Source organism: Panthera onca, chromosome A2, assembly GCF_046562875.1.
Source record: "Panthera onca isolate mPanOnc1 chromosome A2, mPanOnc1 haplotype 2, whole genome shotgun sequence".
NCBI classification, from domain to species: domain Eukaryota; kingdom Metazoa; phylum Chordata; class Mammalia; order Carnivora; family Felidae; genus Panthera; species Panthera onca.
The window spans coordinates 127,492,785-127,517,263 of record NC_138340.1 but is presented as its reverse complement, the minus strand read 5'-3'; the positions used below and the strand labels follow the sequence as shown (position 1 = coordinate 127,517,263).

At 42.2% G+C, this 24,479-nt stretch overlaps 1 protein-coding gene across 4 annotated transcripts in view; it reads left to right on the top strand.

Moving 5' to 3' along the window:
• The window catches only part of THAP5 (THAP domain containing 5), a 184,561-nt gene that overhangs the window by 113,133 nt on the left and 46,949 nt on the right, over positions 1–24,479 (top strand). For 2 of the 4 annotated variants that reach the window (XR_013553019.2, XR_013553021.2), the window contains exons 5-8: positions 1,888–2,093; positions 2,833–3,044; positions 15,013–15,075; positions 19,525–19,656. The gene's annotated coding sequence lies outside the window, so the exon portion shown is untranslated. Of the gene's footprint in view, positions 1–1,887; positions 2,094–2,832; positions 3,045–15,012; positions 15,076–19,524; positions 19,657–22,143; positions 22,526–24,479 lie in introns of those variants that run through there. The other 2 variants (XR_013553023.2, XR_013553025.2) reach the window with 2 other exon arrangements.

The following is a 24,479-nucleotide window of genomic DNA, read 5'->3' as shown; positions in this document are numbered from 1 at the left end:
AAGGAATACAAACTGGCAGTGAGTTACCCTGCTTTACCTATAAAACTGTCAATTGTTTAAAAATCTGAATGATCCTCAGTGGTTGAGGTGATGTAGGACACTGACACATTACACCCACTAGGAGAAAGACTGGAACTGTTCTAAAGTGGAAAGTTTAGCAACATATATACCAACATCTTTAAATACCTTAAATGCCTCTGGAAATGTTTTATTCCACGGGAATTTTTAGAGATCTAAAATCTAAAGTTTTGGGGGTGCCTGGGTGACTTAGTCAGTTAAGCGTTCGACTTTGACTCAGGTCATGATTTCACAGTTTTGTGGGTTTGAGGCCCGTGTCGGGCTCTGTGCTGATAGCTCAGAGCTTGGAGCCTGCTTCAGATTCTTTATCTCCCTCTCTCTCTACCGCTCCATGCTTGTGCTTTGTCTCTCTCTGTCTCTCAAAAATAAATAAATGTTTAAAAAACTGTTTTTAAATAAAATCTAAAGCTTTTAGTGAAAAGTTTAGCTATGAAAATTTTATCATGGTACTGTCATTTGAGTGAAATTTGGACAAGCATAAATGTTCATAATAGGAATTTACTTAAATAAATAAATTGTACAAAAATAATTTCTTCCATTATTATTAATTATGCTATGCATGAAATTTTTTGGCATGGAAATACTCTCCTGGTGTATTAAAAGGAACATACAGATTAAGATACATTAAACAGAGATTGACAAACAGAGACTAAGAACAAGATGGAGAGACTCACAGGGACGACTCAGATGAATACACACTAAGCTGCAAAGTATAGTTATGTGAAGGGATTTGGGGTGTGTTTTATTTGTGTTTTTAATTATTTGAAAAAATTTTTTACAATAATACGCAATGTTTCTAACAACAAAAAGAAATAAAATGTACTATCTCAATTGTGAATAATATTACACCAAAATATTAACAATAGATACAACGAGAGGACTGTGGGGGGCCTTTCACTTATATTTGCACTTATAAGCCTTTCTGTATTTTCCTTTAATGGACAGGTATAACTTATGCAATCTGGGGGAAAAAAACAATGTTATTTTTTTAAAAAAAGCAACACGGAGAGATGCTCTCTGTTGCCCTCATAATACAAATCCAAAGTACATTCGAAGGTGTATAATTTTCTTCATGATTTGGCCCTCGCTTACCACAGGTCAGCTCTCTTACTATATCCTTTACTGCAGTCTAAGGCTGGACAGAGCGACTTTCAGTTCCCTACAAACAGCAAAGCTCATTCTTTCCTCTGGGCATTTGCTCCTGCCCACACACCCCTTCTGGCAACTTCTCAACAACCCCTTTACTGGAAAACCTCCCTCACCCATCACATGCTGCCTGGTGGGTCAGGTGCCTCGTGCACAACTACATCATTTCATGATTCCCATATCACTTTCTGTTTTCTTGTCTTTCCCCACTCACTAGGTTTTCTAAGTTCCTATGAGGAAAGCCTTAATGAGTGATCAATTATTGTTGTCAAAAGAGGTAATGAAATAAGAGAATGAATGAACCAGCCTCCATGTAGCAGATGCTGCCATGGGCATCTCATTTATTTTCTCTCATTGAATACTAACCAAGATTTCATGAGGTAGGTATTATCATGTTCCTTTTCCAGTTAAAACGACCAAAGTCCAAAGGATTTATTGGATCGCCCTCAGCAGCCCCCAGCACATAGTAAATGCTAATAATTACAGAATAAAAGAACACGCATAGTCTATGGTAATTTCTCTAAAGGGAAAACTCAAGGAAGAATTGAACTTATTATCTGGATAACTAAAACAACAAGTGCTTTGTTATGAGGATGAGATTGAGAGTAGAAATGGGAATAGGTTGTTTATTTTACTTTTTCTTTTGGTCCTGAATTATTTTAGGTGGCTACATAGAGCGGCTGGATTCATCTGCATTGAAACCCCTTGAGAATTTTTATAGGTTGAACCAAAACAGAATAATGAAATGAACCCTCCTAGGCAGGAATGCAGAAGCAGACATGAAAGATGATTTCTCTGAATTATTTGGCCTTTATAGAAAGAACCATGATGAGTTTCTAGAAAATGCATTATTGATGTGATGTAATAAGGTGAGCTTTCTTTTTTTTTTCTTTTTTCGTTTCAAATAATGTCTTATTTTATATTAACCACGGTATGAAACATTGCCACTAAAGGTTGTTTTCGGCACAAGTGAATTGTATCTGATTTTATACCCTGCCTTTTCCATCTATCTTAATAGCTCTTATGTTTTGTGAATGAGGTTTTATTCATGTCATTATTCGATTTCTAGTTCAGCATGGATTCAATGGATTCAAGAGATTTTTCTTTCCCAAATCATACCCTTTGTTCCCTACATCGAGTTTTCTGATTTTTGGGTGGTTCCTGGTCAGTTCATGCTTACGCCCATATTTCATTTATTTTCATTTCCTTCTACATAAAAATAACACTCTTTAATTGTGCTATAGTTGAGAAAATAGATATTTCAAAATAATTAAATATTTTGATTTTAAAAGGGCAGCTTCTACTTAGTGTCTTGAAAAATATTGAAATCCACAGCCCTGTTCTCTTATTTTATATACAAATCCCACATGCATGCAAGATTGTTACAGGAGCACCAAACAAACTCAAAATCCAAATAAAGGGAGAATGGTTAACTAGGACTTGGTATGAAATTTGCAAATTTAAATTATGCAAATATTAATGTTCTTTCCATTTGAGTCTTCTCACTATCATCCAATAATGATTTATTTCTTGTCTATTTAACATTCAGTTGGTTCTAACTTTAAATGCATACTGAGCAAATGTCCATTTTCTTCCTTTCTGCAACAGAACGTCTCTTGTGTGCCAGGCATTGTGCTAGGCACAGTCTCCATTCTCTTGGAGCTTGTAGTGTAGAAGGAAGATAGATGAAGTCACACTAATGAATGTATAAGTACAAATCAAGATGAGTGCCCTAAAGAAAAAAAGTGTGGTCACAGGAACTCCTCTGTGGTGCGTCAGTCAAGTGGCACACCTGCCAGACCTTTAAACTGTGGTCTCTGGTAAGTCTGCAGCATTCCTGGGCTGCCTGTGATTACACCGAAACATTTTCCCTGCTAAACACTTGAGATGAAAACCTTGCTAGACCTGACCTGGCCTGAATTTTAAAATTCAGTTAGAAAGTCTCCTGCTTCTGCTGTTAACACTGCAACACATTATATTTTCGGGTTTGAAATGAGAAGTTTCATCTTGGAGGTGGCTGCCCACCTACCAAGGCTCCATTTAGAATGTGTGGTTGAAAGTGTTTGAGTATCCACAGCAAAGGAGGGCATGGGACAAGCTCCAGAGAAAAAACATCGGGTGTGTGACAATGTGGCAGCATACAGGGACTTCAGCCACAACACACAATGTTCCCTGGACAACTCTGTCCTGTTTCACCATTGCTCACAAATAAACTCCCCCTTACACGCACACACACACACACACACACACACACCCCTTCACATCAAATGCATACACTTAAGACACAGATCCCACATGCATGCAAGATTGTTACAGGAGCACCAGGGAAGGAACTGAATGAATAAAATGAGAAATTGGCCTTTTGGCAAATATGTGTGGTCAAGGTAGATGTTGTTCTTGGGAATTATTGATTGGGTTTAAGGTTTAGTGAGTTCACATCAGGTATTCGCTGACTTCACATCGGACGAGTATCATCTTACTAAACTGCGGAAAAATGAGACTCAGAAAATTCAGGCACTTGTCCAAGGTCACTTCACTTCTAACTGGCAGATTAAATTTAAACCCGCTTGTTCAGAGTTCTCTTTCCACCATCATTTTAGGAAAAAGATGTTGAAATTGAAAACATGATGAAAAATGCAGAGTTCATCTTGCAATCTCTGGAAAGGCTCATAGAAGGGATCCTGGGTGAGGAACAAGAAAGATCCTATGTCCTGGTCACCAACATAACAGGAGCCAGGAAAGCCATCCTTCTTCAGAGAGAACAAGTAATTTCTAGGGGAAAACACAAGGCCTTTATAAAACCAAAGTCATGATCCATGAAAGAAATAATTGATAAGGTGGACTTCATTAAAATTAACTATGCTCAGTGAAAGACACTGTCAAGAAAATGAGAGAACAAGCCACAGGCTGGGAAAAAATATTTTCAAAAGACTCATCTGTTAAAGGACTGCTATCCTAAGTATACACACAATTCTTAACTCAATAATAAGGAAACAGGGGCGCCTGGGTGGCCTGGTAGGTTAAGCGTCCGACCTCGGCTCAGGTCATGATCTCGCAGTCCGTGAGTTCGAGCCCCGCATCGGGCTCTGTGCTGACAGCTCAGAGCCTCGAGCCTGTGTCAGATTCTGTGTCTCCCTCTCTCTCTGCCCCTCCTCTGTTCATGCTCTGTCTCTCTCTGTGTCAAAAATAAATAAACGTTTAAAAAATTTTTTTAAAATAAAAAAAATTTTAAAAATTTAAAAAAGAAACAAACAACTCAGTTAAAAAAAATGGGTCAAATACTTTAACAGACATCTCACCAAAGAAGATACACAGATGGGAAAATAAGTATATGGAAAGAAGTTCTACATCATGTATCATCAAGGAAATGTAAACTAAAACAACAATGAGACACTTATTATATACAAATTAGAATGGACAAAATCCAGAACACAGCCCAGATCAAAAGCTAGTGAGGATGTGCAGCAAAACAGGGACTCTCATCCATTGCTGGTGGGAATGCAAAATGGTGGGGCCGCATTAGAAGACAGTTAGGTGGTAACTTACAAAACTCCGTACACTCCTACCATAAAATACCAGCAATTGCACTCCTTGGTATTTACCCAAAGGAGCTGAAAAGTTAGGTCTGTACAAAAATCTGCACACAGATGTTCATGTAAGCTTTATTGATAATTGCCAAAACTTGGAAGCAACCAAGATTTACTTTGCTAGGTGAATAAATAAAAAAAACTGGTACATCCAGACAATGGAATATTATTCAGTGCTAAAAAGGAGCTATCAAGCTATGAGAAGACATGGAGGAAATTTAATGCATATTACTAAGTGAAAGAAGCCAATCTGAAGACTATATGCTGTATGACTCCAACTATGACATTCTGGAAAAGGCAAAACTATGGAGATAGTAAAAATATCAGTGTTTGCTAGGGGTTGGGGGGAGGGGGAAATGACTAGGCTGGGCACAGAGGCCATATCTGAATGATACTATAATGATGGGTATATGTCGTTACACATTCGTCTAAACACATAGAATATACAACACCTAGTAGGAACCCTAATATAATCTATTGATTTTGGGTGATTATGATGTATCACTGTAGGTTCATTGATTGTAACAAATGTGCCACTCTGGTGGAAGATGTTGATGGTAAGGGAAGCTGTGTATGTGTGTGGGTGGGATATCTGTGCCTTCTAAATTCTTCTGTGAACCTAAAACTTCTCAGAAAAAAAAACAATAAAGTCTTTTAAAAATAAAATAAAAAACCAGGCCTGTCTTATATTTCACTTTATCCAGGTTTCTAGTTGATAATCTCTGATCTAGAATCCAGTTGGATGAGTGATGATTTCACTGTTTTTTCTCAAAGATATCCTTAATGGTCTGCTCCTTTGTTCTCCCACTTCTTTTCTAGTTTTTATCCTGATTTCGATAATAATGTGAGTTACATGTTTGACAAACATTAGTTTATTATCTTGATTCTTCTGTTGCTAAATGCATATTGTGATCGATAGTATGACTTAGCATTTGTGGAAAAGGGAAACTTGCAGGAACTTGTAGGAAAGAAATATGTAAATACTTATTGGTTTCCAAGCAATTTACATAGTATAGAGAGCATTTAATCATTACTACAGCACCATAAGTCAATGTTATTATGACCATTTTACAAATGGATAAACAAAGACTCAAAATCAAGGTCCTATAGCTCACGTACCCACATACTATTTGGCATGCAGTAATGGCACCATAACATCTAAATCTGCAACAATAAGGAGAGGGCGGTATATAATGATGTTAGCAGTGCCGTGAAATAACACAATGAGGGTCTCAGTTTGGGGTTGGAAGTTAATCTTCCCACTCTTGTTACCAGAGCATGTGGAATACTAATCCTGCAAGAGGACACAGCTGGCAGTGCCACCACACGCAGCAGAAGCAGGGGCAAGGGGTAGCAGCATTACTTAGCAATAGCTAAGTAATTACTTAGCAATAGCTAAGTAATTTTAGCAATAGCTAAGGCCTATGGAAAGGCAAGTAGGGGATATTCCTCCATGATGAGGTACAGAAAGAAATGGATCTGATTCCCCCAGAACGAGGCCATTAGGCTTGTTGGTTAAGGGTTATTACTAGTTACAGAGTAAGTGAGGTCTGGATATTTATATCAAAACCTCTTGCATATCCTTTAGAACTAATCAAATATAACCATAGTTATTACATCAACTTGTACAGGGTTCTCATCACAGAATAGGGACTAACTCTATCTTCAAATTTGAGTATCATCTTCATAAGGGTCTAAATTAAAGCATCCCATGCAGGTGTTTTGCTTGTTTGTTGTTTGTTTTTGTTTTGTTTTGTTTTACCTCTCAAGGGTGCTCAAATAGCAAAAGATGCCACTAGATGGCCACTGAGAACAGATCCTTGATTCGTTCACCATGATGATTGGGTACAAATGGCAGTTAAGAATTGGGGCAAGGTTGGGGCGCCTGGGTGGCTCAGTCAGTTGAGCGTCCGACTTTGGCTCAGGTCATGATCTCACAGCTCGTGGGTTCGAGCCCTGTGTCGGGCTCTGTGCTGACAGCTCGGAGCCTGGTGCCTGCTTCGGATTCTGTGTCTCCCTCTCTCTCTCCCCCTCCCTTGCTCATGCTCTGTCTCCCTCTGTCTCTCAATAATGAATAAACTTAAAAAAAAAAAATAAGAAAAAAAAAAGAATTGGGGCAAGGTTGAATTGCTCTGCCTAATAAGTAGGAAGTTATTGTAATGGAAAGAGAAGAGGAGGGAAGAAGAGAGGCAGTGGATGAAGGGAGAAGGGAGAAGAAGAGGCTGGTGTCCAGGGACTATTTTGCCAGGAGGTAATTTTAAAGAACAGAAATGTCTAACAGGAGGTCTTAAAGTTATTTTCGGCAGAACATCTGACGTGAACACCCTCCTCTGCCCCCTAAGGACTCTTCCATCTTCTGCATCGTTCCCCAATGCTTTAACAGCAGTGGATTCTTAGCAGAGAATCAGGCAAGTGCTGGGCATCTGAGCGGAGCTGAGATGCTGATGTTCCATAGGAGGAAGAGGGGCAAGAAGTAGCAGAAAAACAGAGAAAAGATGGAAGGAAAGAAAATGTGTGGCAGAGGGGGCAGCCCAGTCCTCAGACTTGTTTAATTTCTCTTTGAATGTGCAGAGTTTGGGATTGGAACCAAAGTCTCCCTGACCTCCAAGCCCTGCATGGTCTACTCAAATATAAGCGTACAACCGAATCCCTATTGCTAAAAGTCAGTCCACCACATAAACTCAGTCCCTGCTGGTTTGCAAGAAGCAGAGGACATTTTAATGGTTCCCATGACACAGTGAAAACACCCAGAAACTGCCAGAAAGGCTTTCACAGCCTCCCACCAAACAGCTCCAGACTATTGTCTGCTCTTACTTTCCCCTTCTAGGAACAGCTGTAGTCTGCAGCAGTTCAGGCTGTCAGCGGTCTCCCTCTGGGCTTCCCTTTTGCTCCCCTTTTCCACCCACGCAAGTCCTTTGTGCTCTTCACATCCCTGTTCACATCATCCTACCCCCTTCAAGAGGGCTTCCCAATTCCCTTCCCGATTCTGCTCAGTTTTCCATAATTCTGTCCCCTGTCTCATGTCTGGGGTCAACTTTAGCCATCTGTACATCCTCCCCACCACAGACCAGCATGGTGCAGAACTATAATGGGTTCCCAATAAATAATGTTTGCATTGAACGTAAAGATGATGGGTCTGTAACGTTATTTGCAGCTAACTTTAATAACCCCTAGAGGTTTCTTCTAAATAATAGGAAAATCAGATTTTGGCGGTCTAATGCAGAATTCAAATGCAACAAACCCAGCGTAGCTGTCTTGCAATTGGCGCCTGTTACTCCTGGTGCTTGACTTAAAAGTGGCCTGGCTAAACGATTATATGTTTACATTAGAGACAATTAGGAGGATGAAATGATGCTGGGGAGAAAAAGTGCTATTGATTTTGTTTTATGCCCCTCAGCTTATCAGCTGGGGCTGTATGCCAGCCATATCCAGTGCAATAATAGCCAGAGGCTTGAGGGGTTTTGTAGTGAGCCGTGAACTTGAATGGACATATTACAGGGTGCCCAGTGGTTGTTCTGGGAGATGTACCTGCTTAGATGCCATTGGAATTTCCAATTTTTTGGCAAATGTCCTCACACCAGCTGGAACCACAGCTCTGGCAGATTCCAGGAGGGGCTGGCTGCACTCTGCACTGCCCTCAGGCTCATAACTAGCAGACCTGTTCTGCCGGAATCTAGAAATACGGGGCCTGTCTCTTCCTTAACTCCTTAATTGGCACAGAGGAGACTTCATCCTCCCAAGAAGGCCACAGGGAAATAGACAGCAGTGTGGTAAATAAAGCATCCTGACCATTGAAATGATAACTACTTATCCCATGAGCATTTACACCCAAATGGAAGCAAACAAAATTACAAAGTGGCTTATGTCCTTATTTGTTATTGCCAGCATTATTCTTTACAACCACACACTGCTTTCCTTTACAAAGGCCCCACAGCACTTCTCAGATGTCTGGATACTAACATCCCTAAAAAAGAGCAGATACTGTTGAGTGGCATATCTTGTCCCTGCTTCAAAAGGCTTCTTCTCTAAGTTTAGCATCGTCTGAACATGGAATAGAAAAAATGGTAAAGGACATTGTATATTAACTAACTTGAATTTAAATTTAAAAAATGTTAAAAACTATAAAATACTTAGGAATGCATAAAATATGTGTAAGATCTCTGCATTAAAAAGTGCAAGGCAAAAGAAAAGAAAAGAAAATGAAAGGAAAGAAAGAATAAAAGAAAGAAAGAGAAAGAAAGAAAAGAAAGAAAGAAAGAAAATGGTAAAGGGAAGAGCTGGGTTACACACATAAACAGACAGGAATGAAAGTCAGAGAGAGCCAGAAAGGAAGAGAAAGAGATAGACACAAGAAGGGAAAGAAATAGTGTCAGAGGCATAAAAAGAATAGAGTGATGGATGCACGGATGGAAATACAGAACCTAGCAGAGCAGGCTGACAGACAGACAACCCACCACAGCCAGTCCAAGATCACGTTCCCCCTTAGCCAGTGTGAGGGGCTAAATGGTGACTGTGACCTTTTTTTTCCTCACAGGCAGTACTCCCTCTGGTCCCCTGCCACACTCACCTACTCCCCTTCCCCCAAAACACATCAGCCCTGTGTCCCTAACTGTGACCCAACCCATGGCTGGCAATGACAAGGAGATGCTTCACGGAGTAATAGAATAAGAAGCAGAGTCAAGAAAAGAGAGCACAGGAAAACAGCCATGGGGAAGAAAAGAGGAAGGGAGGGAAGACATGATAACGCTGTGGCGAGGATGGGTATCTCTGGGAAGATATTTTCACATTACAAAGTACACCTGCTGGGAGTGGCTCAGGCAAGGGGTGGCAGGCTTATCTCCTTGGTTCACCAGACTTCCTGGAAGCTGGAGTGGGGCCTTTTCCCTGCTCCTTGTTTTATAACTCAGGTACCAGCCACCTGGTGACCTCTGAGTTCCCCTGCTCTTAGGGCTGACCCTTCCTTTTTTATTTAAGCTTGTTTATTTATTTAAAAAAATGTTTAATGTTTGTTTATTTTTGAGAGAAAGAAAGAGCACAAGCTAAAGAAGGGCAGAGAGAGAGAGGGAGACATAGAATTTGAAGCAGGCTCCAGGTTCTGAGCTGTCAGCACAGAGCCTGATGTGGGGCTCAAAGTCGTGAACGGTGAGATCATGACCTGAGCTGAAGTCTGACTCTTAATCGATTGAGCCACCCAGGCACCCCAAGTTTATTTATTTCTGAGAGAGAGTTGGAGAAAGAGAGAGGCAGAGAAAGAGGGAGAGAGAGAATCCCAAGAAGGCTCTGCGCTGTCAGTGCAGAGCCCAATGCGGGGCCCAAATTCACGAACCATGAGATCATGACCTGAGCTGAAATCAAGAGTTGGACACTTAACCTACTGAGCCACTCAGGCACCCCTGACCCTTCCTTTTAATAGTTGAGTGATAATGGCTTATATTTAGGAAACACATGCTTAAGTTTTTAGAGCTCAAGTGTCATGATGTCCTGCAATGTATGTGCCAATGGCTCCACAAAAAAATAATAAAAATAAATAGTAAAAATCAAAGTCATACATAGAAAAGAAGAAATGAAATGAAATGAAATGAAATGAAAAGAAGAAATGGTCAAATGTTAACAATTCTTGATTCTGTGTGGTGGGCATACAGGAAGTCAGAGTGACTTTCATTCAACATGTCAGGATGTTTAAACTTTTCCTTTATGAGAGATTGGAATTAAAAAAAAAAACTAATAAAAAGGAAGAAAAGAGTAAGTAGAGTCCCTTGCCCAGTGGCGGGAAAATCAGCACACTCCCTACATTTCCTCAGGGCTCACTTGCTCTGATTTCCTGTGCCTGCCCCTCCATCACCTTATCTTTCTGTTTGATGATGTCCCTTTCTCTTCACTCTGCTAGACCCAAACATGGACTACAGCCCCTTTTTCCTAATTTCCACAACCTCCCCCCGCCCCCCATGCAAGACAGGTGTGTGCCATCACTTTGACCACAGATCCTGGGGCAGTGATCGGGGCCAGGCTTCCATTGCAAAGCATCAAAGGGTATATATGAAAAATTGAATATTAAAAAAAAATTAACGTTTATTTATTTTTGAGAGAGAGACACAGACAGAGCAATAGCAGGGGAGGGGCAGAGAGAGAGAGGGAGACACAGAATCCAAAGTAGGCTTCAGGCTCAGAGCTGTCAGCACAGAGCCCGATGTGGGGCTTGAACCCATGAACCGTGAGATGATGACCTGAGCTGAAGTCGGACGCTTAACCGACTGAGCCACCCAGGTGCCCCATGAAAATTGAATATTTTTCAATCAAAACCAAAAATAATGTTTGCCTTTATGGTTTTCAAATGGGTATACACTGTAACATCTTATTCTTGTAGTAATATTTTCAATAAAGTGAGACAACTGAAGGGTGCTGTTTCTAGAAGTTCTGTAGCTAGTCCTCCCACCAAGAGAACCAGCATCAGTTTTCCTGCTGGTCATCTCTTGTCTAACCCTGCCTCCTCAAGAACCAGCCTCCTCCCAGCCAGCAGATTCTCTTTCTTCTTCACTCCCTCCCTCTTTCTATCCACACAAACTCTGAATTCAACTCAATTTTCATGCAGAACCACTCACTTCTTTCTATCTTCTCTTCCCTGTTTCCAAACTCTATGTCTGTCTGTGTGGTAGGAGGTGGAGCTGCCTCTATAGAGCCACAGATCTATTAATTCATTTGGTTAAGCAAAAAATCATTTGCCCCCTGAGAGCAATTATGCTAGCAGAGGGCAAAAACATCCACACAGTGTTTATTTTAAACGGCAATTTAAAAAATTCTTGCTACCTTGAACTTTGGCTTCACCAAAGAACCCTATTTAAAATGTGGCAGACACTCAGTAGCAATTTGTATGGGAACTTTGTCTGCAAAGACTGCTGCAGAAAGGCTACTGTCATTGGGTTTTCCTGGGTCACTAGCCTGGGAGAGGACAATTGAGACAATGGAAAGAAGTCTGCCTCCGCCCCATTTTCCCAGCCTGGTGATCTGCCCCACTATCACTGGGATTTCACTCAACTGGCCCACTGACAACTATGCTAGGTCTCTTTTTCTTTGGGGCCTTTGTTCTTTTTATGCCAGCATCCCAGGCCTGTGTTGGCTCTCACCTATTCCTGGAAAAACTGTTTTCTCTGCATTGTCCCCACATTTATGAGAGCAGAATTCAGTGACCTCTGTCCCTCACATCATTTTACCAGACCCAACTTTCACAGGCAACATGAAAACCTTCAGGACCATCATCCCTGCCCTGTTATTTCTTCCTCTGCTATCCCAACTCCCACAGGATGCTTCTTTTTCAGAGAGGTTTATTTCAGTTCTCCACTTTGAGGGAAGCCAATGCACTCTGCCTTGCTTCTGGAACCTTGTACTATCAGAAAGAACTGTGAAAACATTACTGCTCTAGATTAGCCAAAGACCTCCTCGTTCTGGATGAGACCAACTTGGAGTCTTTACTTGCAATAAAGTGGAAGTTTCAGGACAATAAGAAATAGAAACTTGTTCAAAGTTCTCACTCTCCCATCCCCTATTAAATGAGACACCAAATAATATTTAAACAGCACCTGCACTCTGGATAAAGGAGGGCTTCCTCAGATGCAGACCCTTTAGGCCCCAGACCTGCAGGGAGCCCCAGTCAGTGGGTGAGAGTCCTTGCAGCAGCCAAACTCTGAGTAGCTAGCATAGACCCTTTCCAGGACAGGGTAGCCTTCTCCACCATGTTGCTATTTCTTCAGGCCAAGAGTTAAGATCATAATCATATCTTACCAGATTTGGGGCACTATGGGATAATGTTCTAATTTTAGTAGAAACACAAAAGAATGATTTCCAGAAAAATGAGCTTTCAGCCTAGGGTTTGCAAAAGTTGTGTATTCTCCTTCATTGTAATTGTAGTTGCCTTGCAGAGGGATATTTAGAACTTCTTGTACTTTTCTTAAAAATCTGCAATGAATAGACAGAGCCTGTTAATCCTATCTGTTTTCATAACTGGGACACATTACCTGATGGAGTAAGGAGCCCTGTAACAACCACATGCCAGCAAGTGGTACTGTTCCGAGAACATCTCCTTTCCTTGAGAAGCCTGCCCCCATCCTTTTACAGGTGTGCTCCCACACTCTGCCCCAATGAGTGGGCAATGGCAACCTCTTCATCTTAGGCAGTCAGAGTCCTTCCTACGGAATTAAGCTCAAGAGAGACAGCCTTTCCTCTCTGGAGGGAAGATTTGGAAAATGTGAGTCCAGAGCCATTGCCTGCCCCTGTGCCTGTTACATGTCTTGAGCCACCCTATAGGAAGAGAGAAGGAACCCAACAACAGACAAGAAAAGCAGAGGTGAGTGATACCGAGGGGGCCTTAGTTTCCAGAGTCACAAGTCCTAAAAAGAACCCTGGGCACAGCCTTCCCAAGGTTCTTCTTCTAAGTTGTGTTTTTCTTTTCTGATGTTGGTTTTGACTTTCTTAACTACTGAAATAAATAAATAAATAAATAAATAAATACTTCTATGCTTAACTGGTTTTCTAGTGTCTGGAACCCAAAGAATCTGACCTAACAAATGGACCATAACTGATCTATCTTATCTTGAGAGTTGAATTGTGTCAGGCCTTGAGCAAAGGCAGATGAGTAGGACAGCCTCCACCCTGACTGTGCTCACAACCCAGAGTGGGGGTGAGGGGGGTGGCAGGTAACATGGCTATATGGCACTCCTTTCTCTGAGTTCCTGGATTTATCACCTGACATGCAAAAGACCCATGCTCAGGATTCTCTAGCACACTCATCCCACAGAAGTAGCAATGACCCTTTTCCCCTTTATATTCCTGTTGTTTAGTGCGATCATAAAGGCCTTCTATTTGTTATAGGAATAAGTGAAATTATGCGGTCATAATAACAACAATGCCTCCTTATGATTTTCAGAGCCCTTTCAGATAAATTATCTCAAATATCAAGAATATCCAGTCCATGGAATCCATATAGTACAAAGTTGATGCTTATCAGGCATCACAAATAAAAAACATCCTGTAAGACCTTCAGCTTCCTTCCCTTTCCATATCTACTCTTAATTTTGCTTTCTATGTAGGCTTCCTTACTGAGAAAAAAAATGAGCTAATGGCTGGGAGCTGGAAAGGAAGGGTGATAAAAGTATCTGATTAACTTAGTTTACATTTCCTGGAAATAAGATTAATTGGTTTCTGTTGAAGATGAATCTCAGGGCCTCAGGTACCTAAGAGAATGATCCTCCAACAATGACCTGGGAATCAAAGTTCAAGGTCTGCCAAGCTGTAACCTCAACATCTCATTCACTCATTCATTCACTGAGCTCTATTGGGTGCCATTATGTACCAGGCATTATGGTGTGACTGTCTGCAGTCTCATGAGTTTACAACCCATTACAGTGGTTCTCAAGCTGACTTATACCCTGGAATCACTGGGAGAGCTTTAAAAAATACTGGTACCTAAATCCTACTCCCAGAAATTGTGATTTCATTAGTCTGGGTATGATCTGGATATTTGGAGTTTTAAAATGTCCCCACATGATTCTAAATGTCCAATCAAGGCTGAGAACTACTGGTCTAGGAGAGAAAGGTAAATACACAGGGAATTACTAGAAAGGGTTTAAGGGTTTACAATGGGACCCCATGAGGCTCTCTCCACTCAGGCTTAGAAGACCCTGAGAGGCTTCCCAGAGGAGGTAGCTGAGATGTGAGGGATCAGGAAGACTAACCAGATGATGGTGTTTGGAAGACGGGATAAGAAGAGTATTCTGAGCAAAAAGAACAGTAAATGTCATGAGAAAGTGCACTGAAGACAGGTAATGTTGGAGAGCAGAAATGACAGCAAAGGAGAGACCAGAAGTGATAAAAATTGAACTTGAAGAGGTGAGCAAAGATCAAAACACAAGAACTGAAGTTTTGAGATGTAATTCTGAAGGCAACAGGGCTCATTATGAAGTGTGCTGCGGCAAAACAAAAGGCTCAGCTGTTAGAGATCCTCCGCCCCCTGCCCCCGCCCCCCACAGCCCTTCAAGCCCTCACTGGTAGGTATCAGAATGACGCCAATGGCCACGCCATTGGAGCAGCAAGTTTAATGTAGATTGGTGACTGTGTTCAGGATTTGTCTTTTTAAAATTTTAAAATTCGTGAAGTGTCTATACCTAGTCACTGTGTTTGATACATTTATAGGCTTTCTTTTTCTCCCCAGGAGATCAAAGTCACCTCACCATCTCATTAACCTTCACTTGGCATCCTTAAAGGAGATAACGAGGTAAGTAATATTAGGGAAAGTTTTAAACACTTAAAGATTGAAAGACTTGCCAAAAATACAATACAATAAGCTAAGAAAACACCAAGCTCTGGAGCTGCTTTTTCCCTCTGATTCCAATTTATCTGCAAGATGACATTATGGAGGAGAACAGGTCAGCTTGGAGCATTGCAGAGCAGGGCAGTGCTGAGCTTCAAGTTAACCTGCACTTAGAAAAAAATCAGAGGGGAATGAAATTGCTTTTTGCTCAGGGAAGTTCTTCCAATTTCAGTTCCAGGGGAAATAGTTAATTCATGAGCCGAGCCGTGAGAGAAATGAACGCATTGGTTCCCAGAGGAAAAGGGATCTGGCCAGCTCTCCAACTGCTAATACAGATTTTAGGCTATTTTACATTTGCCCTCATGGGGGAGAAACTAGATATCACTTATCTAAAACTAAAACATTTTGAATTAGATCTGACCTGGTTGATTTCCGCTAACTCAGCCACCACACGTTGAGGTTGGCCCATTTATTCGTTTAGAATCAGTTAACTGTGTTGCAAACTGCCGGCTCCATCTGGGAGCCCTAGATCTGATTTTCAGCTGCTCTTGCCTGTATGAAGTTCCCTCTCACCTGAGCATCTGGAAAAGGTGGTTTGAATTTACCTTTCAGTTCCACCCTGAGTTCAGACAAAGAAGGCAGAGTATGAGCTAGACCAGTGCTTCCCAAACTATAATGTACCCCCAAGTCACCTGGGGACTTCTGAAAGGGCAGACCCCACATTCTGCCTTTCTGCCAAGTTCCCAGGTGGTGACGCTGCTGCAGGTCCATAAACCATACAATTTCTCTACCTGTTCTGACGCTCTGAGGCAATCTCTCCTCTCAAAACCACCTTCCCTATCACCTGGATCATTAGAGGATCATCTGGGTCTCGAAGGCCTTTTGTCCTTCCAGAGTCTCCTTCTTCAAACACTTCCCCTGGAGGATTAACATTTGCTGCTCCCCCAGCTAACAGTATCAGAGATTAGGTTTCAATTGGTTGAAATCCAAACCAAAATGGAATGAGTCAGGACGGTGGATACTAAAGGAACAAAGGCAGCACGGAACAGAGAAAGGCACACATTAATGACACGATCTTCCCCAGTGAAAGGGAAACTAACAAGGGAAAGCAAAGCCACTCTTCCTGTCCTTAGAGGAGTTTCAAACCAGAGGGCATTAACTAGAACACACTGGAGAGTCACAGCCTTGAGGGAAATCCCACTATGCCCCAGGATTTGTTTTGGGGGCAAATTATGTGAATTCCTGCATTAGCTCCCTAATTTGTAGAATGGGTATGACAATACTGATCATCCACCTGGTATTGTTGTGAGGGTTAAATGAGTTCTTCCATCTTAGATATTGCCAAGCATCCAGTATGGTAGCTCTAACAGTCACTCAAATATAACCAAAATGCAACTAACAAGCATCGGTGAGGTTTGCAACATTCAGATTAATAGAAAGACTCAAGAAGGACTTTGGGAATTCAGCGAGCTCCAGTCTAGGGGTGAAGGGAATACAGTAGATCACACAATTTGTATTCTATCTCAGCTCTCAGCCTTGAATGATGTCCTCTCCTCAATAACTGTCCCTGTAGAATTTACTTGCAGAGTTTTCCCATAGAGAAATGTCATATTCGTGAAGAAAACCTGCCCCAATAATTATTATGGATCCCTCTTGATATACCTTACTTAATTAGAAGGCAACACTGGAGATCGATTCCTTCACTTGCCAGTTACTAGTTGACCTTGAGCAAATAACAAACTTTCTTACCCTTGGTTTCCTGTTCTATAAAATGGGGGCAAGAGCAACAGTCTCAGATGGCTGTTGTGAAGCTTAACTGGAGGAATCTCTGTGGCCCTTCGGTAACTGCAGATTGTAGCTCCTTCTTCCTTAAAACCCCCCCCATCAAGGTTACGTCACCCCACTGTGACAAATGGAAAGTCTCTTGGGACCAAACAGACCAAGCTGAAGATTGATCCTAGCCTTATTTCTTCATTTTTTTTTCCCCTAACCTTGAAATGTTCACTCCTGTCTTCTTAACTCTTACCCAAACTCATGCTGCCAGTTTTCCCCCAGACTGTAGCAGACCAACGGACTATGGAAGAAGCTGAGTTGAACATGATGTCTTAGGGCCTCTCTTTCCTAACAACAGATCCAAACAGGGCAAATTCAAATGTCTGAGGAAGTAAGCATCTCAGCCACAGGGCCTCAGGGTGGGAACTGCTCCCAGGAAATGGCAGAGTGAGGCACCCCACTGGCAGGGGCACAGTGAGGCCTGGCGAGGGGCTCCCCTTCTTCTCCCTAGAACTCAAATGTCCCCAAGCCAAGAATTAGAAGTAAAATTGCCGACATATGGTTTGTTTCCCAACAAATGATGTTCACTTTAGGCCGTGACAATTTTCTAAAATCCCATTTAATATAATTTCATTTTCTATGAGCTAGCAGACAGGGTCAGAAGCTGCAGAGCAGAATGGCTGTGCCATGTGTGCTAAGTCACGTTGGGAGGGTGACAGGCTCCATGTGTCTGTGTGAGGTACGGAACTGTTAAAACGAATAAGAAGAAAATCAGGTCAACACATAGGTATTTTGAAGGTTAAAAAAAGATCCTAATTTGGGAAACTACAAAGTTGTTAATCTGATTTTTTTTTTAATGGGAAATGCAGTGTTGAGATATATGCGAATAGAGCACCACCTTTATCAATTTTCTCATCCTCTCTGGGCGTCAGTTTCCTCCAAAAAATGAGGCTTGTTTGGCGTCAGAGATCGCAGAGGGATTTCATTTCCTGTGCTAAGTCTAACCCATGGCCGTGGCTACTCTGAGGACTGGCCTGAGAAGTCCGAGGCTCTAGCTGGACTGACATTACAAGAGATGCTTCATATCTGTCATGAGTCTGGGGTAGCGTTGGTTATAGTTGGTGCTAAACACTTGCAACCCATGTAAATCAGATGGTCCCTGAAGTCCCTTGCATTCTTAGTTGTTGGGTCTAATTTACCCACCACAGGCTGAAGGGCACAAGCAGAGGAGGACCTGTAGAAGATTAGACTGAGATGCCCAACAGACAGGAGTCCCCTAGAGATCACTCAGGAGCATAGCTTTGGCTAAAAGGCATCTTGAAGTTTGACTTGCCTTGTCACTGAACACCACTCACAAATTCAAGCCTAAGCAATACTTGTGACACAGAAACCAACATTGTGTTTAGACAACAAAGATATAGGTCCTCATAGTTCCCTGACTCTTGGCACCTATAATGAGTTGCATGGTGGTCCCCGAAAAGATTTTTCCATTTCCTAATGCCCTGAACCTGTGGATGTTACCTTATTTCAAAAAAGGGTCTTTGCAGAAGTTAAGTTAAAGATCTTGAGATGCGGTCATCCTGAATTTCTCAGGTGAATCCAAATCCAATAAGTGTCCTTATAAGAGACTGGAGAGAAGGCACATAAAGAGGAAGAGAGGCTGTGACCACAGAGCAGAGATTGCAGTGATACAGTCAAGGAGGCCAAGGAGTGTCAACAGCCACCACCAGCTGGAAGAGGTGAGGAAGGGTTCTTCCCTGGCCTCCAGAACATGAGAGAGTAAATTTCTGTTGTAAGCCACCAAGTTTGAGGTCATTGTTACAGCAGCCACAGGAAATGAACACAGCAGCCTACAGGAGTAATGGTGGCCCTAGAATAGCTCAGGCTGGCCAGAGCAAGAGTCAGAACAGTGGCTTTGTGGAGAGGACATCGGTCCAGATCCTCATCAGTCCTTCATGCCTCCTGTGCCTCCTTTACATGGGATCACTTCTGCAGCCCCCAAGTAAGGAGGTTCTGCCTGGATTCTTTGGAGGCTTTCCACTCATCTGCACCACCTTGGCCCTCAAATGGCCTCATCCAGGCCACCCCTCATGCCAGACTTGACCTTGGCCAAGTTGTATACTCTAACGCAGCTACTAGCTTAATCATTAATCATAATTGCCTTTGTATAGAATGCTCCTGGCCATGTTGGAAAACACACCGTCAAGCTAAACTCCCTCCCCTGTATTACCCAAGTGACAGCTTGCAACTGCATGCAAAACTACTGCCAAAACTCTGGCAGCATTTGGCATCTGAGGAATGGAGCAGAAAAGGAACTCAGAAGCAAGCGAGCTCTCTCTAACAGTGTTTGATACGGAAACTTTCCTCTCCAATTTCCAGTAAATAATGCTCAAAGGGGTCATTTCTGAAATTTCCTCTTTAGGGCCTCAGAATTGCAATCTATAGGAACAGCAGTTCACAGCAAGAACAAGTGGACCAAACCATGAATTTCTTTTGATGCTATTGCCCTTGCCCTACCTTTTTCTCATGCTGTGTGTTGCTTGAACATCCTGAGGAAATCTGGATCTCACCATACAGGAAACCCCTCCCCCAGATTGGGAACTTGACCAGTCTAACTTCCACTTCTCATTTCATTTCCAGCCCTGTGTTTGTAGTGAGACTTCGCTAGGACAGATAGAGTACACTGTCCTGGGAGCCCTGCCTCCCCACCGTGGTCACAACTTGCAGCAAGGAACTAATCTGGTTGACATCTCTCACTTTATGAGAGTTGTGGTAAGGATTCTATTTACTATATGTTACAATGCAATATCATACATTACTATGGTCTACTACATACCATCTGTGTGACGCAGAGCATTTATTGAAAATCTGGCAGACAGTGGCTTCTCCTCTATAGGGAAGGAGTAATGACAGCTTCCTTGCATGATTACACTGAGAATCAACATATCTGGTACAGGGGTTGGCACTTGTAAAGTTCTCAGGAAATATCAGCCACCATGACTCCCATTGTTGCTATTGTGATCATTGTTATTACCGCCCTCCCCCAAAGATACATAATCCCTTACTCTCCTCACCACCATTTCTGCCTGCTGCCTTATGTGCTCATATAATGACTGAGCGAGGGATGAAGACAGGAGAAGAAATGTAAGCAAAAACTTGGTGCCTGCTGGATCAAAAGAGGTCTGAGCCATTCACAGACTAAGAGATGCATTTGTATCTCAACCTCTTTGATTATCTCTGTTTCATATTCTGTCCACAGAGTCCCTGTTGGACACTTCCACTTCAGAAATCACAGCAGCCCAACTGGCACTAGGCTTTGTCTCCAAAACCACCAACCTCCATATGAAATAGACATCACCCCAAGAAACCATCTTGCTTTATGAATGATGAGACATGTGACTCCAGAATTGCCTATTGAGGAGAGCCTTGATCCCTCCCTTCTAACTGATGTCACTGCTGGAGTCCTTTGGCCAAGCACAGAGGGAAGGGCTTCTGCTTCTGTCCCCACCAGCCTGTCTGTGCACTGAAAGCCCTAGCCTCATCCTTCTTGGTGTGCTGGCTCTGTGCAGCACTTTATTTATTATTATTATTATTATTTTTAATGTTTATTTATTTATTTTGAAAGAATGTGAGTGGGAGGAGGGACAGAGAGAGAAAAGAGAGAGAATCCCAAGTAGGCTGTGCATTGTCAGCACAGAGTTCAAAGCATGTGGGGCTTGATTTCACCATCCATGAGATCATGACCAGAGCCGAAATCAAGAGCTGGATGCTCAACCAACTGAGCGACACTGATGCCCTTCTGAGCAGCATTTTAAAATGTGGTAGCTCTCATTGTAACCCCTCCACTGCCTCAGCTCTGACTCCTCTTTTCAACCCATCCACCTCTGCCCTCACCTCTCCATTCAGCCATGTTCTTCTATAACTATACATACCTGGCTCTTGACAAAAATGCAGGTTATCTATATTGCCCTTGACCTTCTTAGGCAAACTTCAACCTTCCTTATTGTTCCCACCAGATTACCCCAGCTCTATTCTAAGTGGGAGCCAGACCCTAGTAAGTATGACTGTCCACCCAGGGGTTGCCCCCAATTTCTCCTGCAATCTCATCACCCCAGTCAAAACTTGACTTTCCACCATAAAGTCAACAAGTCTCTTAGAAGTGCCTCTGATGAACTGGTCACACTGCCATGTAAATGACAGATGAGAAAGCAAAGGCACTCCCCTTGAGACTGGTAACCTGACAGGGGCAGGCATTTCCTCCCCAAAGAGGCATTCCTCGGGGTCCTCAGTTGGCCAAAACATTGAGAATGGGTACACCTCCTCAAAAATGAGTTATTTCTACAAAGGTCAATCAGTATATTAGTTTGCTAGGGCTGACATAACAGAGTATCACAAACTGAGTGGCTTAAACAACAGAAATGTATTGTCTCACTGTACTGGAGGCTAGAGGTCTGAGATCAAGGTGTCGGAATGCTTGCTGCTGGAATGGACAATCCATTCCATGCCTCTTCCAACTTCTGGTGGCATCAGGCATCCCCTGGCTTGTAGATGGTCCTCTCCTTGTGTTACCACATCATCTTCCTTCTGTACATACCTGTGTGCATCTAAATTTCCCCATTTTATATAAATTTCCCCATTTTATAAGGACAGTAGTCATACTGGGGTAGGGACCACCCTAATGACCTCATTTTATTTTGATCATATGCAAAGACCTTATTTCCAAATAAGATCACATTCACAGGTTCTGGGGGTTAGGACTCCAACATCTTTTGTGGGGACACAATTCAACCCATAACACTATGGTATAACATATCCTTATTTATGTCAAGCATACAGTCCTGAAGACCTCATGTACTTCAAAGTTTTCATAATTAATTTTTCTGAAGGAAAAACAATAATAGTTAAGGGCACAGGAGAGGGACTATTATCTCAAATTGTATCTATCCACAAACATGTGACATGTTTGTCCTTGAATATTTCTTTCTTCTTCTCTCAGTGTTTTCGCTAATATTTCCCTTTGAGAGTTCACTAAATTTACTGCTTGGCCTATCTCAGTGGTTGTCTGGCTTGTGTAATGGCATTTTATGTAACTTGCACTGCAAAGTCACCAGTTTGCAGACCCGATTTTCAGCACTCACGCTAGCCATATGACTCAATAACATCTTGGATGATATTGTTATGTGATTCGAAAAGTTTTAAATGCTTAAGTTGCAGTGACTATTAAAATAACAGCACAAAAGTAACCAAAATCTTTTGCAGAAATTCTGGTGCATGTAAACAGGAGGGTGATCCACAGTCCACCGACAAAGGAAGCAGGGTATTTCCATCAACAGCTGAAGCAACACTGTCAAATGTGAACACGGCATATAGTTCATTTGGCCCCTGCTTTGAAATTGTGTGATTTTTTTTTTGTAAATTTGAGGAATGTATTTTTTTTTTTCATTTTAGGAAACTAATCGAGACTTTGTTAATATTCTCATGTCACCTTATCTCAAATTCACATAGTTCACATTTGCATTAAGTGCCGTTGGACTGTGTAATAAGCACCTTTACTTCAGTAAAAAAAAGAATCACAGAGCAAAACTACGCAAAGGAAGAAAGGCAGGTGGAAGCTACATGTCTAGTTAGAGGCCAGTCTTGTGTAGATTAGGAATAAATGGGTTTTAGCCATGTCTCTGGTCCTTGGTCTTTAAATTATTTATTCCCTGGTCCTCTCTGCCTAGCTCTGAAGTCCTCTAACAAAAGAAATACAACCTTTATTATATGATTTTTTTTTTGTCCTCTCCTGCCTCCAGCCACCAAAATGGGCCTGGGTATAAATGCTAAACTCTTAAAGCAGAATGACATGAAGGCATGATGAGGCAGTCAACTACTCAGCAGTGCTGTGCTATGGTAGGCCACAGATCGGGAGTCCTGGGACTTGGCTTTTGGTCTTGGCTCTGCCACCAACAAGTTATACTTCCTGGAACGACTTGTTTAATTTCTCTTGGCTTTCCCTATAGTGAATGGTTTTGTACATTTTTGTCAAAGGGATGGAAAGCCAAAGGCAATACACAAGATGCACAACTGTTTCCTTATAGAGAGAAGCATGGGTCATGTGAAGGGGATCTCACATCATGAGCCCTTGCTTCTCCCTACTAAATCCATGGTTCTCCCAAGTCCTCGGGGAGACCAGAGGTATCCTGTGCCATGGAAAGTACCTTGGACTGTTCTCACCGGTTTTGCCCATTGTCTCATTACGAATGGCCTCACATGCCCCACTCTATCCCTGCTTTCATCTGAACCTTCACCCAGCCCTGGTGGGGAAGAAAGGCTTTCTTTTCAGGACACTGTGCTGATCCTGACTTTGATTGCCTGGCAGGTCCTGGACAGGCCCACCCTACGGCTCCCAGATAGAAAGGCCCTAGGTAGACACAGTGTCCATATTTTCTGAACCAAAACACATGATCTGTTTCACAAGAGACTTATGAATTTTCAAAATAAAATAATCTGAAAAATATGGAAATCAAATATTTAATTTAGCCTCTAATTAATTTCCTTCATCAAAAAGGAACAAAATTACATTAGATTTATCTACCAACGAATCCCAGAATGAGTTTCCCCGTTGTTGTTGAGGAACTGCAATCCTCTCCCCACACCCAGCTGGTCTCTATTGCTAATTCCATAGCCAAGCCTCATATCTTCTTTCCAAAATTCTTTCCTCTCTACATACAGGAAGAAATTAATGTTCAGCCTCCTGGAGAAATAAAAGGAAGAACATATCTTTTCCCAGGTCTTAGGATCTTCAGTGTAAAAACACATTCTATTTGTAGGCTTATTCTTTTCACCCCGTCTTCAACAGTGGTGTTTCCAGAGAGATTTGGAATTGTGCTCTGGATTCATCCTCAACATCTGGATGGGCTTGTTTATGTCTGATTGTTTCTCATCTTATGGGGGTGGGAGTGGAGAGAGAAAGGCATTCAATAGTCAGCTCTTGCCTGCCCCACCAGCCCTAGCAGCAACTGGTGTCAGTAAATGAAAATGACCTGGGGTTCTAACATCTGTGAACCAGGTTTCCTGTAGAGCTGATGTACAAGTTGGAGGCAGGAGGGAGGTTGAATTCAGGAAGACAGTGCCTTGCCTTTGCAAGGTGCAGTGGGGGCGAATGACTTATGGAGGAAATAAAAAGGCCTCACAGGCATGAGTATCATTCAACTTATTTTCTTCTGGAAAGATTATTCAGAGGCAGGCTGATGAAGAAGTGAGAATGCACAGTTATTTTAGAGCCATTCCACAATTTCTTCTGTACTCAACCAAAAGGTCATTAAAGTTGCCAACAGCTGATGTTGTATGCCAACTTACTTGCAGGAGAAACCGATTCTCACAAAGCCCTCTTGTCTCAGATCGGTTTACTGGCCTGACAGCTTTCAGAAAAGAGGAGGAAGCAGATGTTCTTCTCCCTCTGACTTCAGTGGGCTTCCCACTGACCTCTCCTGCAGCAGAGACCTGATTTAAGCCCAGTGGGTACCTCTGAACCAAAGTGCTGCCTCCCCTCTGGCATCAGGTCCCCGGCCCCAAGCCTCTCTGGTCCAATCAGTGCTTTGGAGGAACAAGGT